A 6,850-nucleotide genomic window follows, 5' to 3' on the forward strand; every position below is an offset into this window, starting at 1 on the left:
GCAGGCGGAGGCAAGAATTAGCTCTTCCTGCAAGTTAACACCAGGTAAGGGAGCTTCTTCTTATTCCACTCTAAGAAGATGGAAGGGCATATTTAGCTGTGGAATGTCATCAAGGCTTGGGAAAATGATGCCTATTTAACTTTGAGGTTTTCCACTCTTTTCTCTATTAATATCCTGAATTTAACATGGTAAGCACTGTCAATTGACATTTAAATTCAGGAACCTATTGGATCAAACTTGATTTATTTTTATTGGAAGGCATTCTGTGGCTGAAGAACAGAATACTAAAAAATTTCTAGAATGAGGATTAGCAAGGATGGTGGAATGTGATGGACATCATTATATAAAGTACATGTATGAACACTTGAATTGAGTGTCAACATACTTTACATGCAGAGATACAAAAAATTGTGGTATATATGTGTATTAAGAATAGTAATGCAAAAAAAACACAACAAAGTACATGTATAAAGGCATAAATTGGCATGAACATACTTTATATACAGAGATATGAAAAATTGTGTAATAAGAATTATAATGTTTTCCACTGCTGTCATGTATTTAAAAATAAATAAATAAATAAAAGATGAATGGAACCCCCCCCCCAAATTTTTTTTTCTAGGATGATTCTGACCATATCTTGCACTGAGATTCAACCATTTGAGATGATCTTCCTTCTTTAATCTATCCAGTACCATTGAAAGCAATAATTTCACTACTCAGGCTATAAAATCACACTGTTGATGGAGCTGGAGAATATCAGGCTGAGTGAAATAGCCAATCCCCAAAAAACAAAGGCCAAATGTTTTCTCTGATATGTGGATGCTAATTCACAATAACAGTGTGTGTATGTGTGTGTGTGTGTTTGTGTGTGTGCATGCTAGGGAAGAACAGAGTTACTTTGAATTAGGCAGAGGGGTGTGAAGGGAGAGGAGGGTTATGGGGGCCTGAAGGAATTTGGAATGAATCAGACATTATTAACCTATGTGCATATATGACTACATGACTGGTATGATTCTACATTATGTACAACCAGAAGAATGAGAAGTTATACTCCATTTATGTATGGTATGTCAAAATGCATTCTACTGTCCTGTATAACTAATTAGAACACCAAAAAATTACTGTTAATTCTTCATGTCCTCCATCTTGTTTTTAGAGAGGTATTATAAGAATCAATGTGGTGTCCTCAATGGACACTCTATTCTAAGAAACAATTTGAATAAATATTTAACCCTCCTGAGCTCTTGGCATTCAGACATCCCTTACAAATGCAGTGGAAGTGCTACTACTTTCAGCTCAAGCTAGACATGTTAATCAAAATCAGATTCTCTCATTTTCCTAAGGGTTTATCAACCTGCAATCTATTGTCACTATTAATTTTTTTAATAAATATTATGGACACATATTGTTTTTCATTATTTTTCATTATGTGTTGCTAAGGATCAAACCCAATCCCTCGTGCGTGCTAGGTGAACACTCTACTACTGAGCAACAACCCCAGCCCCACTATTAATTTCTTAAGAATCATAGTTCTGGGGCTGAGGATATAGCTCAGTTGGTAGAGTGCTTGCCTCACATGCACAAGGCCCTAGGTTCAATCCTCGGCAAGCACCAAAAAAAAAAAAAAAAAAAAAANTTGCTATTCTCTTGCCTCAGCCTCCGGGTCACTGAGATTTCAGGCGTGGGCCACCACACCCTAGATTTCTTCATCATATTCTTTTGCCCTAGTAGTCAAGAATCAGGGAAGAAGTCTCTTTGGAATTCTGTAGTAGGATGCTTGGGTCCTATCTTTTCATATATATAGTTGTAGATGGATGCAATACGTTATTTTTATTTATTTATTTTTATGTGGTGCTGAGGATCAAGCCCAGTGCTTCACATGTGCTAGGCAAGTGCTCCACTGAGCCACAACCCCGGCCTGCTTGGGTCCTATCTTCACCTAGATTCGGATAATGGGATATTTCACACATCCAGGATGGAGACTGCTATGCTAGGTAGCTCAGCTAATACAAGAACTTTTCACAAATATCCACATTTTCTACTTCCTTCTAGATTTCAGAATTTTTCAGTTCACCTTTTTGGTATTTTTCTGAGCAACACCACATTGTCTGCAGATATTTTGTCTGTTCCTTTCCAATATTTATACCTAATTTTAAAAAATGCAACATTGTGTGGAAATTTCTAAGAAATGCTGAAGTATTCTTATGGTGGCTCTCATTTTTAATGAGAATACCTTTGACTGATGTTTTTTCTTCAGCATAAGTTAATGATTGGCTTGAGCTTATTTTAAAATAATGTCCTTTTCATACTTTCCTACCCCTAGTGTATTAGATTTAACTAAAGTGTGAAGATTGTATTTTACCAAATGGATTTTAAATAACCTATTGAGATACTTTTTTCCTTTGGCATATTAAATGAATAGATTTTCTTAAACCATCCTTGCTTTCCTGGAATAAATATCACTATGGTGTTGTATTTCTTGAATACACTCTGGACTTCATTTGCTCATATTTTAGTCAGGACCACTGCTTCCATATGCTTGAGTGGCGGTGGTGGATTACACTAGCTTTGTAATATCAATTTGGAAGTTGGCAATCTTTCCCTATATGCTAGAGTAGTATGGGAATCATGTTCCTTGAAGATTAAAAAAATCACAAATTGGGCGTGATGGCACATGCCAATAATCCCACTGATTACTACTAGAGATTGAACCCAAGGGCGATTAGTCACTTAGTAACCAGGTGATTTAGCCCTAGTCACATTGCCAACTCTTTTTGAGATTGGTTCTCCCGAAATTGCTTAGGGACTGATTGGTTGCTGAGGCTCCCTTTGAACTCACAATCCTTCTACCTCAGCCTCCAGAGATGTTGGGATTACAGGTGTGAGTCACTGCTGCCCGGCACTTAGTCCCATTTTAAACATTTTTGGTATGGCATAAATATTCTTACAACTTTTCTCTATTTTTGGATATGACCTTTCTCATAACAAATGTTGGGCAGTTTCTTTTTTCATAACAATACATTTTTGCTTGCTCATTTTTTTCTCGATTTGTCTCACAAATTCTTCTATTATTTTTAACCAGCTCTTAGAAATGTTCTCTTACTTTGCTAAATCCTATTTTCCAGTTGTTTATATTTTAGTTAATTCTTTTATCTTATTTTCTTGGCATTTTGTTTAAACTTTTGGAATTTAATCCCAACTTTTTTCTTCTTTGATTAGTTATTCTGTTTAAAATTTCAATAGAAACTTTTGAGTCTATACTTAATGATAATTCTACCTATTTTTTCTTTGCAGTGCTGGGTACCAAACCTAGGGTCATGCACACATGAGGCTCTATTTTCTTTTTTGAAGAACTGCAAAACTTTTCCACAGCAGCTGAACCAACCATTTTACACTCCCATCAGCAATGCAGTTTTTACACATCCTGGACAACATTGGTTATTGTAGCAATCCTAGTGCATATAAAGTACTAACTCATTGTTGCTTTTATTAGCATTTCCCTGATGAATAATGACTTGAGCGTGTTTTCATATGTTGTATCTTCTTTGAAAAAATGTCTGTTCAGAGACCACTATCATTTTTCAAGAAAGAACACCAAGAATTTGGATTGGCAACCAACAATCTAGAGCATGGCTTTCCTGTCTGCCAATTTAGTACTTTTCCCTGCAAGTGGGGGGACTGGATGATGTGCAGATATCCCCAGTTTGGCGATTGAGGGCCAAATATTTTTTTCAGTATTTACACATGGATAGTTAAGATGTAAAACTTAAAGATCCAACTGAATATAATTAAGACACTACCTTTATATACTAATGAGCTTGATTTAGTTCCAACAAATACTGAATGCTCACCTGTGTATAGTGCTATGCTAGATACACTAGGAGAATGAGATAAGCACTGCCTAAAAAAACCAACAACAACAACAAAAAACATCCCATCCCTATTCCTGTTATTTTACAGTCTAGTCTTTAGATGATATTTTATGACTCTAGTATAGCCATTCCAACAGTCCATGTAGGTTTATGGACACAATTCTTCAGGGATAGGTTCTCAATGGACAGAATCTTTAGTATTTAAGGTGATAGTTTATCAGGTTCTATTCTTGCCCAGAACAGGAAATTTGTCTTTCAATGTGGTGTTGCAAAAAACAAACAAAATCAATAAAAACCAAATATACTTGAAGCACAACATTTAAACCTTAACTTACTCTGAGCAAAGTAATAAGACATGATATAGTACAAGATAAAAACTCATTTGAATTGCAACTTTTTTTTTTTTGGTGCTGGGGATTAAATCCATGGCCTTGTGCATGCAAGGCAAACACTTTACCAACTAAGCTAAATCCCCAGCCCTGAATCGCAACTTTGATGCAGCTACTTTATTAAAAAAGTAAATGTGGGGCTGGGGATGTGGCTCAAGCAGTAGCGCGCTCGCCTGGCATGCGTGCGGCCCGGGTTCGATCCTCAGCACCACATACAAACAAAGATGTTGTGCCTGCCGAAAACTAAAAAATAAATATTAAAAAAAAAATTCTCTCTCACTATCTCTCTCTCTCTCTGTCTCTCACTCTCTCTTTAAAAAAAAAAAAAAGTAAATGTTTGGTAATTGAATTTAACAAAAAATATTGGGTCAAGTTTGCCCTGTGAAATTAGTGTTTCCACAAGTATGCTATAAATATCTGAAGATGTTAAAAACAACTTGGGCAAGATGCAGTGGCGCACACCCACTATCCCAGTGCCTCAGGAGGCTGAGGCAGGAGGTTCTGGAGTTCAAAGCCAGCCTCAGCAAGTTAACGAGGCCCTAAATAACACTCAGTGAATCCTTGTCTGTAAATAAAATATAAAAAGGGCTGAGGATATAGCTCAGTGGTTAAGTGCCCCTGGGTTCAATCCATGATGTCAAAAAAATAAAATAAATAATTAAATTTGGTTAACTCCTTTTATTTCCCAGGTCAAGCATACAGCTTTAAATTTGGTTCTGATATGACCAGGTTACTGCCTACATGAGAAAACTACTCTAATTCCTTTATATACTTTTCAAAAGAATGGAAGGGGGTTGTAGTTTAGTGGTATGCATTTTCCTAGTCTTGGGTTTAATCCCCAGTATCTCAAAAAATTAAAAAAATAAAAGAGGGGGAATCGTGTATTATAAGAATATTTATCATAAATCCTAAAAGCAGGGCAGTTCCAGAAACATTTTCAACAGCCCTACTAAATGAAGGATGATGTTCATGTGGAGAGAAATGTAATTTTTAAAGCGTTTATGTTATAGGCATACATCATGTATCAACTCCCTATACCTCAATTACATCATTTCAGTATTTTGCATATTGCGTTCTTCAATACTTCCAAGACTTTACTGAGTGTAATTCTTTAGAATCTAAGCACCATATTTGTTCTAATTAACTCAAATGATAATCTGGATCTAGAATCTTACTGCAAATCATTCTGTGATCTTGGATCATCATTAAATTTTTTCTTAGATCCTTTGTTTTTTTTTTTAAGTCAAAAATCAGAAGAAAAAATACTGGCTGATTTGGATGGTGGCAATAAACTAATGAAGCTTGCATTTCAAAAACAAATGAAATTATGGAATGATAAACTTTGCCTTTGATGATCTTAAAAAACTATACTTTCCAATTCAAAATCATACTGGAGATTGATACAGACTTGAGTTTTCTAAAGCAGAAATGACAATACACTGACTTAAAAAATATAAATTTGATAAGTACACATCAAAATTTAGATGCCTAGAATTAAAATCCTACTACTTAAAAAAAAATTAATCACAGATCTGGGCCAGCTGGCATGCATAGGCAGGATTAACCACAAGCTTTACCTTATGATGCCAAAAAATGTAAAGGCTCTGATAAAATAATTTTAGACAACTCTGATTTTTAAAAAGTCACCAAATTTACCTGGGTGCAATGGTGCACAACTGTAATCCCAGCTACTAGGAGGATCAACAGTTCAGGGTCAGGCTGAACAATTAAGGGAGACCCTGTCTCAAATAAAACACAAAAACACCACAAGGGATGGGGATGTAGCTTAGTGGTAGAATGCTGCTTAGCATGTGTGAGGCCCTGTGTTCAATCTCCAGCACCAAGGAGTCATTAAATTTGATTTTCTTATCCTAACCTGCCATTTTATATATGCTTTTCTAAATAATGAAGCAATAGGGCCTATCATAAAGGACTTAGTATATAAAATATATTGAGTTCAAATGTAATAAAACATTTTTGCATTAATAACAACTGAAAAGCCTGGTGTGGTGGTGCACACCTATAATCCCAGCACTGGGGAGGCTGAAGCAGGAAGATCAACTGAAATCAGGAGTTCAAGACCAGCCTGGGCAACATATTGAGATTCCATTTCAAAATAAACAAAACACAAACAACAAAAATGATGCATACCTGTAACCCCAGCTACTTAGGAGGCTGAGGAGAGAATTCTGGGTCAGAAGCCAGACTGGGCAACACAGCAAGATTAAAAAAAAAATTCTAGGGGCTGGGGATGTGGCTCAAGCGGTAGCACGCTCCCCTGGCATGCGTGCGGCCCAGGTTCGATCCTCAGCACCACATACAAAAAAACAAAGATGTTGTGTCCGCCGAGAACTAAAAAAATAAATATTTTAAAAAAATTCTAAATATAAAAGCAATTCCAAGTATCTAGTACTAGAAAGAGAGGAAAGTCTGATTTACCCATGTTCTGTATGAGAACAATATACAAAAATAAAAAATTGGGGGGAGCTGGAGGGTGTAGCTTGGTAGTAGAGTTTGTGTGCTAGCATGGGTGAGGACTTGGGCATTCAAAAAGAGAGGGGGGGAGAGGGGGGAGGGAGGTAGGAG

This window comes from Marmota marmota, unplaced genomic scaffold (genome assembly GCF_001458135.2).
Source record: "Marmota marmota marmota unplaced genomic scaffold, marMar, whole genome shotgun sequence".
Classification (NCBI taxonomy): domain Eukaryota; kingdom Metazoa; phylum Chordata; class Mammalia; order Rodentia; family Sciuridae; genus Marmota; species Marmota marmota.